This window comes from Octopus sinensis, linkage group LG1 (genome assembly GCF_006345805.1).
Source record: "Octopus sinensis linkage group LG1, ASM634580v1, whole genome shotgun sequence".
Lineage (NCBI taxonomy): Eukaryota > Metazoa > Mollusca > Cephalopoda > Octopoda > Octopodidae > Octopus > Octopus sinensis.
In genome coordinates, this window is record NC_042997.1 from 26,808,396 (window position 1) to 26,820,895 (window position 12,500).

General features: G+C 35.6%; 1 protein-coding gene across 6 annotated transcripts in view; it reads left to right on the top strand.

Annotated features, from left to right (window-relative positions):
- Positions 1 to 12,500, top strand: part of LOC115213509 (TWiK family of potassium channels protein 18-like) — a 402,881-nt gene that overhangs the window by 143,492 nt on the left and 246,889 nt on the right. For all 6 annotated transcript variants that reach the window (XM_036514014.1, XM_029782530.2, XM_029782522.2 and 3 more), the window contains exon 2: positions 3,765 to 3,812. The gene's annotated coding sequence lies outside the window, so the exon portion shown is untranslated. The remainder of the gene's footprint in view (positions 1 to 3,764; positions 3,813 to 12,500) is intronic.

Genomic DNA, 12,500 nt, shown 5'->3' on the forward strand with positions numbered 1-12,500 from the left:
AAGCTATCCTCATGGACAGACGAGGAGCCCAAATTAACAACAGGTTGATAATCAATATAATGTTTAGCTACATCTGAATGCGTGTAAGTTCATTTTTAATTACATGCTTATGAATTATAAAAGAATAAGAAAAGAAACTCCACGTATAATACATAACTTAAAAGCAACACTGCGGATGTTCCAACACACACGAGCTTGAGACATGGCCGCCCTCACGCACTTCTCACGGGGAATTCCGGAAGGAGCTTCGTGAGACCACTGCAGAGAGGCTTCCGGGAAAAAGAGATTCAGTAACCGTTGAAAAACCGATTATAGCAGTGATTCGATCAATTCCTAGCGATTTCTGAAGAAGGAATTTTTATATTCCGAAATTTTATTATTATATCAGACAATGGATAATTAAATTATAACAGTTATTATTATTGTCCACTCTGCATTGTTGTGCCTTTCAAGACACGTTATATTTTACAGATTTCATTGTGTTAAATATTTCACTTGTACTTTTGATTTTTGCACTATGCAAGAAGTATTGCATGTTGCAATATTAACATCTAATTGCAACTCCTGTCGAGGAGAGTGATATTATGGTTTATCAATAAAAGTTGCAGTAGTAGGCAGCGAGCTGGTAGAGTGTTTAGCACGCTGTGTAAAATGCTTAGCGGCATTTCGTCTGTCTTTACGTTCTGAGTTCAAATTCTTCCGATTTTGCCTTTCTATTTTATTCCTTCGGGGTCGATAAAATAAATACCAGTTGAACACCGGGATCGACGTAATTGACGTATCCCCTACCCCAAAATTGCTGGCCTTGTGCCAAAATGTGAAAGAATTATTAGTTGCAGTACTAATGGTAGAGTAGAGTAGTGGATTGACAGAATTGTTAGAACGTTGTAAAAATACGTTAAGCTATTTGTTCGGGTAGATTCCATTCCAAGTTCAATATCCGTCAGATGCAATTATGACTTTCATTTTCACTGGGTCGATGATATAAAGTACCAGTCAAGCGTTGAAATCGATGTACTCGACTATTCCTCTCCCATCAATTTGCTAGCCCTGCGCCTAAATAAGAAATGAACAAATATTTATCGTATTTGTAGTTATAATTCAATATATTATATCTATGGAAAATGCTTATAAAAAATCGAAGAGTAGGCATATATAAATTTCCTAACTTTCAGAAAAGACATACTGAATTTGAAAATATTAGACTGCAATCTTAATCATAATATTTTTTACTATAGATTCATGCTATTGTGTTATGAGAAACCGAATGAGTTGACATAAAAGATAGAATTCACGGAATATTTCTAGTTGAGTCATTTGTGACGTGTGTTAGAACAATCTCACTAGAGCATCAATGTTTTATAATTCACGTTCAATCGTTTCGCAACAGCGGTACGATGCAGTTTTAATCCCCTCATTTTAGAACTTAAATCGCATGAATGTAATATTTTCCTTTCACTTGCCTGACATTATACGACAAATTACTAGCAATGTATTGCTCTTGATTCAACGTAAAGCTTTTATTTGCAGTTATCGAAACAAAATAATATTCAGTCACATGCCAGTGGAAGAAAATTCTATGTATTTGTGGGACCTCCTGGGTTACCTGCTTTAAAATGACGTACCATATCTTGTTATAAACTAAAAGAAATATTGAGTTGCATCCAATTCTACAAAATTACGTATCTGAATAATGGTGAAATAGCAGATACAACTTATGTATTCCGTCCATAAATACTACGAGGGTTCATTCATTTTGGTTTGTCTCGGCCCATTAGATCCAATATCTACAAAATAATATATTCAGTCAGTTATTATGTCATCTACACAATTAGCTACGTGCGTAATAATCAACTTGAAATAAATCCCTATTCTAAAGATGAGCCAAATTAGAAGAGAATGTGATGGAAACTATGGAAAGAACGGATTGAATGCTTCACAAAATGAAATTCCGTCCTATTTCATTTCGCGGTCGAAATTCATTGATGCTAATTTTCTCTTTCATCTTCCACTTGTCCATTGAAAGAAGTACACGTATATATATATATCTGTATGTGTGTGTGCGCGCGCGCGCGCGTGTGTGTGTGTTGCGGTCATGCAATATATATATATATATATATATATTCCTAGAGAATACTATTATTTCAGCCTATTTTATTACATATTTGCACGGCAAACCGAACTCCCGTGCATATAGTTGTAAAAGTCGGTTAATTCAATATACAATAACACCAAAATATGTATCTACATGCAATCATATATCGACAGATATCGCATTAGCATTTGGGAATAAAATAACTCTTTGAACTTAGGAATTGTTATATATGATAGTATGGTTCCATCTTTGGGAATTATACGTCATATGATACCGTGAACGTGCTTATATATTTGAGAATTTACTACAAAGCCTTTATAAGAATAATTATGTGAGTGACATAGGTTTGGAAGAATGCTGAAAACTGAGTGCATCTAAATGGTACAAAGGGTAGGTGGGAAAAATAAATGAATATTAATGTTGTAAAATAGCATTTCATGAATTGTGAAAATGAATTACTGAATCAAACCAAACAGTCGTTTATATATATATATATATATATGTGTGTGTGTGTGTGTGTGTGTGTGTGTAATTGCAGCGTGGAAGGTCTTTATAAGCCATTTACGAAACACACAAAAACCGTTAGATTAGCAGCACGGAATTTTGTCAGTGAACAGGTCGCGGTCTCAAAGCGACGAAAATATTTTGGAAAATAAAATTTAAATGTTGAAGTGAATCTAACGGTTTCTGTGTGTCTCTTAAATGGCTTATAAACACCTTCCACGCTGCAATCGTTTTCGTTCCAGCACACGATCCCAGATCAGGTCACTAACTATGCAAGTACATCTCCGTATGTATATATACATATATATATATATATTATATATATATATATATATATATATATATATATATATATGGAGAGAGAGAGAGAGAGAGAGAGAGAGAGATTATATACGTGTGTATGCGTGTGCGTGGGTGCAAGTATGTGTGTGTAAATAGTTGGGTAGATAGATCGATAGAACTGAAGCTTTGCAAACGTGTTAGCATTCATTCGAAGATACTAAGTGTATATTTACTAAGCTAGATGTTTATCGCTACAGTACTGATCGTGGGCTAGGAAAAAGTACCAGAAACTCAGAAAATAGATAAATAATTTTCCCAGAAGCACTAAAATATATGGTTAAGTCTAGTATTCTACCATACTGGTATATTTCATAGTCTTTCACATTGAGCACAAAGAATCAAAGTAACTGTGACTTGTTTGTTAAATAAAAGTGAAGAATTCTGCAGCAAAATATCATACCTCACTTTAAAGTGAAGTAAACGAAATTGTTTAAATCTTTTATTGCTTTCATAATTGTATTATATATTTATATATTCAACATAGGAACAGCTGAACATTTCAAATATCGTTTAACCGTATTGACTCGAGAAATGACACTAAATAGTATTTATTGTTACTTAAACAAATCTTTTCATCTGTTTGGATCCTATTCAAATATAAAAGTATATTTGTGTAGTGACAGCAAGTGGCAAGTAATTGGACAGTTCAGTGACATATATTTAATACCAAGAAAACTAAAATATCTCAATGCTTTTGTATTCGAATCTAGACCATTATTCTTATTTTATGAAATATTTGGCATTTCAAGTGTTGTATTTACTCTTAAATAATACGCTTACATTTAATGTTTATAATCTTTGTTTGTTTTACTTTTGATTTCAGGAAAATATTATATCCCAAACATATGATGCGATTAAAACCTTGCTCCAGGTAAGATATCGTAACATTTATCTTCCGTTTTTCTTTTTGTTGTTGACGTAGGTTACACTAGTAACTATTATATATATATATATATATATGGAAAAAAAGGTCTAGATAGAAAATGCTAAAACAATTTTATAAAAAAACATTTCAGTACCGGTTTCAGTCATTGAGACTCTTCAACTTTAAGTATGGAAAACAATTGAATTTAGAAAAATATATAAAAGTTTTTAAATGTCTATTTGTAAAGTGTTCAAATACAAGTGGTATTTTCCTTGTTTCTGTCTGTCTCTGTCTCTGTTGTTTTTATATATATATATTAAAATGAGGAGGTGGGTATCTGTGTGTGAGAGAGAGAGAAAGAGAGAGAGGAAGAGGAGGTGAAGAGAGTTAGAATACGAAACGGCTTAACTTCTAATAAAGTACGCTCAATGTCTATATTCTCGTTTTTGTATTGAATACTATTTTCTCTTACTTATAATTTCAAACCATAAGGAATTGTGTGTGTGTGTGTGGTGGGTGAGTGACTGTGTGTCTTCTGCCTGTGTACATGAATATGTGTGCGCGTTTGTGCACAAAACACTCAAACACACTCACGGATTGTAAATCGCCAATTACTGATATAAAATATTCTGAGATAAGTAAAGAATAATGGGACCATACCTCCATCGAGCGTAATATTTAATTGTCCCTTTCACATTAAAACATCTACTAATGATTGCGAATTTTTATGCGTGTGTCATTCTAGATTGCTGGAGTTTACTCAAATGAAACGAGTACCGCTGAGAGTTAATCCTATGGATAAATGATAGACTATTCTGTTGAGGAAATTAATACTCTCAGTCAATTATACGCGTCGGGAACCGAGATAAGCTCAAAAGTTAATGAACTTACAGACATCTTACAGAGTTTGACTTTTCACTATATACAGTATGTGTATGTGTGCGTGTGTGTTTGTGTGTGTTTGTGTGTCTGTGTGTGTGTGTGCCTATGTCTGTGTGTGTGTGTGTAAGTGTGTGTGTTTGTATGTATCCATGCACGGATACATATGTAGAAACACGTAGATATATGTAAAGCTATATGGATATGTAAACATTTTTAAATATTATAGCAGACATAATTATATCATAGAATGCCCACATCTTACATACAAACGTAAAAAATGCAACGGTATAAGTATACAAGACCACAGACACATATACTTTATACATAAGAATGAAGAGAGGAAAGGGAGGTGAAAATTTAAATGCATGTATACACCATGAAGACATGATTACACCATGAATACATGTATACACCATGAAGACAAAAGTTAAACGAATGAGTCTACGACACAAGTGTCAAAATACAAAATAATGTGAAGGCAATTTAAGCGATAACAATAATTATACATAGACACACACATACAGACACATTAATGCATAAATATATGTAAAAGTATGCATGCAAGCAGCAATATGCATATCTGTTCATATACCTACATGCCTCCAACCATGCATATGTGTGTGTTTGTACACATGTTTACATACTGATAATACATGTTAAAAGTTAGTCAACTTCCAACATCTCTCATTCTCTCTGTACGCATAACAATCTAATTGGGCGAAAACATAGTTTCGTAGATTCTGTATTACACGTCTTTTATAAGTGTTACTCTGTTGTTTATTAAAAAAAATAAAATATGCTGAAACAATTATAGGTTGATATTGATGTCTAAATCCCGAGAATGTGAAACGAGATGTGCCATCCCAGTCAATATGCGTGTAACTTCGTATGTTCTGTGATCTAAATATTATTGATAACCTGTTGTTAAAATGCATATGCATGTGTTTGTGTGCATTAAGAGAATAGTGTAGAACTCGATATGCATATGCTTCAGAACGAAACGTTAGTCGAATATTGAGCGGATATAAGAAACGTTAGTCCAATATAGAGCGGATTGAGTAAGTTGTATCCAGGTACAGGTGGCTTAGGCTGTATCCATGCATAGGTGGCTTATCTGATATTCCTTGAAGAAATTTGTCCAGGTTCCATTTAAAGGTAATGGGCCCCTTCTCTTCTTTGATCTGTTTCGAGACAATGTTAAATAGGGCAGGGCCTGCTGAGGAAATGAAATTGTGCTGCAGTGTACTTATGTGTCGAGATCCTGAACTGAGTAGGGGACGTATGGCTCGTGCTCCTAGCCTTGGATGAATTTTAAAGCTAATGCTGAGGTCACTTGGGCAATGCTGATGGTCTAGTCATGCAAATGATGTATCGCTCACGGCAGAGCTCCAGAGAATAGTGTTTCAATGCTTTAAGGCGGTCCAAGTAATCGAGATCAGTCATCCCCTTAATTAATTTAGTGAATGAACTCTGGGTGATTCAATTTTCGAGATGTTTGTTATGTATGGGGGCTTCAGTATTCGAGGTGTAGCCGTACAAAGGATCAGATTAGTGGAATGATGACGCCTCGTTCTTTAGACCGGAAGGTTCTTGGGATCCAGAAGCTCATCCACGAGCTATATCGACCTTATTGCTGTGGGCACTCCTACCGAGATTGTTATCAACAATTACTCCTAGGTCTCTGATATTATTAGATGCTGTGAGAGTTTCCCTGAAGGAAGAGAGTATGTTTGTTTTAGCATAGTTTTTTTCCAAAATCCATCAGTTCAAATTTTCCTCCTTTTAGCTGCATTTTGTTTTTGTCTGCCCATTGATTCACAGCATGTAGATCAGATTGGAATTGATCTTCTTCTTCATTGATAATCTTCTGGAGCTTAGAGTCATCAGCGAATATTTTCACTTTGCTGTGTTTTATATATATCATATGTATTGATTATTTCACTTAAACGGTCCCTGATCCAATTCCAGAGCCAGAATTAATTTTTTAAATATTTGCATCGTAAGCTTGAAATTCTGGGCTTAATGTCTCTACGTAGCATCTTTAGTTATTGTCCTTTATATACTAAGCGCTGGGTTTGACCCCAGTGTTAGGAATGTGGGTGATTGGATTGTACCTGTAACCGGAAAAAGTATCGGATGGATTCTACAAGTAGTTCCATGTACCAGTGTTTCAACATCTTGCGTCATACAGATTCAGTTTGAGACTTATCTTAAATATATAAGATCGGAAATATTCCCCTCTAACGTATTATTTCAATGAATTGCTAGTAGAGTTCGCATCATCGGAGCAGCTGAATCGTCATAGGCGACGAAATAAGGGATCAAGAAGCGTTGATTGTTATGTAGGATTGCTATGCAGAATAAGGTAGCGTTGTTTATGTTTCGACTTACTATTTTGTTGTTAGTTGTAAAAAGTGTCACATGAGAAAAAATCCCCACAACAACACTCGGGTGAAACGTCTAACCTTAGCAATCAGATTTAACGTGGTCTCTAGCGATAAATATGGTCTTATTAAATATCACAGAATTTTGTGCTTTAATAACCATGAGTTTTCTGTAGATTGCTTAGCAACCACATGGTTCCGGGTTCAGTCCCATTGCGTGCCACCTTGGGCAAATATTTTTTCTTATAGCCTCGGACCGACCAAAGCCTTGTGAGTGGATATGGTAGACGGAAACTGAAAGAAGGCCGTCGTATATATGCATATATATGCATATATATATGCATATATATAGAGGCGCAGGAGTGGCTGTGTGGCAAGTAGCTTGCTAACCAACCACATGGTTCCGGGTTCAGTCCCACTGCGTGGCATCTTGGGCAAGTGTCTTCTGCTATAGCCTCGGGCCGACCAATGCCTTGTGAGTGGATCTGGTAGACGGAAACTGAAAGAAGCCTGTCGTATATATGTATATATATATATAAGTGTGTGTGTATATGTTTGTGTGTCTGTGTTTGTCCCCCTAGCATTCCTTGACAACCGATGGTGGTGTGTTTACGTCCCCGTCACTTAGCGGTTCGGCAAAAGAGACCGATAGAATAAGTACTGGGCTTACAAAGAATAAGTCCCGGGGTCAATTTGCTCGACTAAAGGCGGTGCTCCAGCATGGCCGCAGTCAAATGACTGAAACAAGTAAAAGAGTAAAAGAGTAAAGATATATATATATGTTTGTGTGTGTGTGTGTGCGTGTGTCCAACATCGCTTGTCAACCGGTGCTGGTGTGTTTACGTCCCCGTAACTTAGCGGTCTGGCAAATCAGACCGATAGAATAAGTACTAGGCAAACAAAGAATAAGTCCTGGGGTTGATTTGTTCGACTAAAAGTGGTGCTCCAGCATGGCCGCACTCAAATGAGTGAAACAAGTAAAAGAATAAAAGAATTACTTTTGCTTTATTTGCTTGTCGAGGTTTCTTTAACCCTGTTTGTTCTTCCATCTCTTTAGATTTTCCCTCTTCGTTTTGTCCTACGTTTTAATGTATAAAATACACGTAAAATACAACGTAAATATTAAGCAATATACTTAATAAATTCTTAGTAGAAAACAGAATGCATTAAGCAAATTATATTATGTGTGACTCTAACTCAGAAAGGTGAGTGAACTACAGATCATATGGCCGTGAGTGTAATCCATTGTATGGATGGAGAGTTGGCCCTTGAGAAAATTATTTCCTTTGATATTGTTCCAGTCCACTCAACTGAAATTAGCTGATGGAAGCACTCTGTCGGTTACGACGACGAGGGTTCCGGTTGATCCGATCAACGGAACAGCCTGCTCGTGAAATTAACGTGCAAGTGGCTGAGCACTCCACAGACACGTGTACCCTTAATGTAGTTCTCAGGGATATTCAGCGTAACACAGAGAGTGACAAGGCCGGCCCTTTAAAATACAGGTACAACAGAAACAGGAAGTAAGAGTGAGAGAAAGTTGTGGTGAAAGAGTACAGCAGGGATCACCACCATCCCCTGCCAGAGCCTCGTGGAGCTTTTTAGGTGTCTTCGCTCAATAAACACTCACAACGCCCGGTCTGGGAATCGAAACCGCGATCCTACGACCGCGAGTCCGCTGCCCTAACCACTGGGCCATTGCGCCTCCTGAAATTAGCTATGACGACTATAAACCAGATCGCTGTGCTTTAGGTTTGTACTCTTTACTGCGGAATATCACAGATGAGATATCTAATGGGAGAGGGTTTGCTGGTTCATTTTTTCTTTTCGCACTTAGACGAGGGTGGTGGTCCGAGGGGACGTGTATTTCTTCTTGGAACACAAGCATCTAAAACAATTCACGAAACCAAGGTACATGTAACAAAAACATAGTCGTCCACGAGTTATGGCTGGGTGTACAAGCTCTCTGGCTTCATGTTCTTTATTACTATTTCCTTTAGTTTATTTTCTTCTCTCTGCGTGTCATAAACTGTGTCATTTAGCGTATTTCTTCTATCTTGTACGCATTTTATTTTCCTTCTCTCTGAGTTTGTATACGTCTTTCCATATCACTCAATTGTTACTTTTGCAATAAATGTTAACTTATTTTATCCGGGCTTCTTATTATTTCAAATTCCAATAACGTATCATTGAATTTCATGTCTGATACGGCAGTTTATATTAGACGAGCCACAGAAAGTAACAGATAACAGATTTGTATATAAATATTGGTATTTTGGTTATTATCGTTAAGATAACTTGCATTTATATTAATTCTAACATTCTTATGAGACTTCCTTTAATATTCCTAATTCACATAAGTGGAAGACTCTTAAATAAAGGGCAATTTCAAGATATATGGTATACGACTTGCAGATCAAAAAAGCCTTATATTACATTTCTTAAGATCAAAGGTTTGCTATATCCCCAACTGTGTTTATCGAAAATGATAGCTTACATCGTCTTGTTGCGCCATTTCCAATGCAATTGCATCGGTTTAACATTTAGCGACTGTTACATAACTACAGCACTGTATATTTATGATGTTCCGGGATGCTTTATGTCCCTTGATCGTATTACGATAAATCGTAATATGTGGCTTTTGGTTTTCTGTTTCATTCTCTTAAGATTATATTATTGTCAAGAAGTTAACCAAGGCATGAAAGTTATCCCATAGATTTGGTTATAATGAGATGATCAAGAGAATTATGATGATCTCAACTTATAAATTTAGAAAAATGGGGAGGCGGCTTTTCTCCAGTTGTTGGTCTAATCTGACTGGTGAGATAGATGCAAGTGATACATGTTCGTAAGTCCTCGGGGTCAATGCTTGTTGGGAAAAAATAAATGGTTGTGAGAAACAGGGAACATGCATCAATGCTTGCGAAAGAGGTATCTCAATTCAAGGCATGCAAGAAAGTTTTATGAGGTGGTGCACTGAAGTCTACAACCTAAAGTGTAGTTGTCGAAAGCCATGAAATAAACTTAAAGGGAACTTGACGGTACTTCTCTAGTGATATTTTCTATATATTTAATATTCATGATTTCAACGACTAACAAACATAAGTAATGTTATTTTTTAAACTACGCTCATTGATTCCATAACTTATTTTCGGTTTGTGTGTATAGCTATTTGATTTTGACTGAAAATCTTCCGAAATCTACATGCAATTGCAATTAGGTCAATAGAAACTAGTGAATTGTTCTCTATCTTTTCTGTGTATCTCACCTTTATTCTTTCTTTTTTTTCTTTCCTTGTGTCGTATTCATCGGATTTGATTCGTTTATCTTCTCCTTGTTTTGTCACGTAATTTTGTAGAAGACTTCTGTGATTCGCTCTTAACAAAGAGCATGACACTCTTCATTTTACCTACATCTGTGTGTGTGTGTGTGTGTGTGTGTGTATGTGTGTGTGTGTGTGTGTGTGTGTGTGTGTGTGTGTGTGTGTGTGTGTGTGTGTCCTTTTATTCATTTCGTTATGTTCCTTCCAATTTATAAAACTGAAAATTTAGGCACCAAACATGAAGCGTTTGTGCTTCTGTAGTTTTCTGCTCGAATTCTGATACCAATTCGTTTTATTTAGCTGTGTTATGTAAGTAGGCTTTACTTGTATATCAAACATTTCATATAGACAATGATGTCACGTAGGATAGGTACGTTATAATTTTAGCAGTATGTCAGTCACGCCCACCAACAGATATACGAGCAAAGACATTCCTGTCGTAACTTACATTACCAATTACTATTATAATATTTTCTTTCTAGCCATAGTGTAATTTGGACTACATTGTCTAAAGTTACTGCCCATTCTATATTTTTTAAGACGAGACGTATGATGAATGATTTAGTTGCGATATGGCTTCTATTTCTTGCACACTGAGTCTTGGCTATGCTGGTTTGTTAGTTTGTTTATCAATCAACTTACAATATTTACTATATATTGCATTGTATTTCTGGTTGTTGGTCCAGTTACATTTATCACTTATGATTTGTATTGTAGTATATCTGCTTTTCCTAGTTACATATATATTATCCAGTATATCTAGTTGTTATGTAGGTCTAAGAGAGATTCGATCCATCTTAGATCAAATATGTTCCCCTTGTAAATAACCCACCATTCTATTCCCACAAATCGGAGAGTACATGCGCACATCCCTTTTAATAACTAAAAGATTTAACTTAAAGATTTGGCTATTTCTGATAGCCCCAGCGACATAACAATGAGCGCTTTCGGTGGCAAATGAGTCATTCCTTTTTATAGTCTGCTTGTTGCTAAAAGTTACCTGAGATATAGATTAAATTGCAGATATATTATATCTGTGAATTTATATTATCTATCAAAGTGTATTGGTTTGTTTACATTATACAACTGTTATAAATATTTCAAGTCATGTATCGTATTGTATATGCTCGTATGATGTGACGATAATAGTAATATATAATCAATTATAATATAACATACCGGCATATCTGATGGTATATTATAAATTTTACGTATAATGTAAATAATATAATAGTAGATACTATAGTTTATCATTCGTATCAATAACCATGCATAGCAGTCGTGTTATTTCTTCTGGCTCTGAGTTCAAATCTTGCTGAGGTCGATTTTGTGTTTCATCTCTTCGGCGGATCTGGTTGATATAAACAATTTTTCCCCTTCTTGTGATTTCGGATCTTATTAATATTCTACAAACAAATTTTATTATTGTTGTTATTATTATTATTGTACTGGGGTCAATGTAATCGACTAGTCCACTCCTTCCCCAAAAATACTAGGCCTTGTGCCTTTAGTACAAAGGATTGTTTTTGTTGTTGTTGTCACCCACTTAGTTTGTCACAATAGTCGAAGATGAGTTGGAAATTCCACGAGTTTCTATTTTGTTTCCCTTTTTGCAAACTTGCTTTTCTTAACTTATTTGTTTCACCATCTTTCTTAGTTGACTAGAATCGCAAGGGACTGATTAACTGATTTTGGTACTTGCCTTAGAAGGAAAAATTCTAAAATACATTCTTTCAAGACATGGGAAAGACGGTGGAAGGAGACCTAGAAGGTGATACCGTCTTTCGTGGTCAAGTTCCACCTTTATATATCACAGACGAATTATTAATAAAAAATACAGTAACAGCTGTATAAGTAGCAGCAACAATGGTATCAGAAACAACACTAACAGCAACAGCAGAACCAATAACCTGTCAAAGAGATTAGGAGAATTAACGACAAGGGAGAAGACAGAAATGCTACCATGTCCATCCACTCTTATCACAGCAAACTATAGGAGCGCAAAATAAAAGCAACAATAACTAATCATATAATAAGCAGCAATTATCACAGAAGTAAATTAAGTGGGCTTTTATCACATTCCTCTTCTATTAGACACGGCGTCAT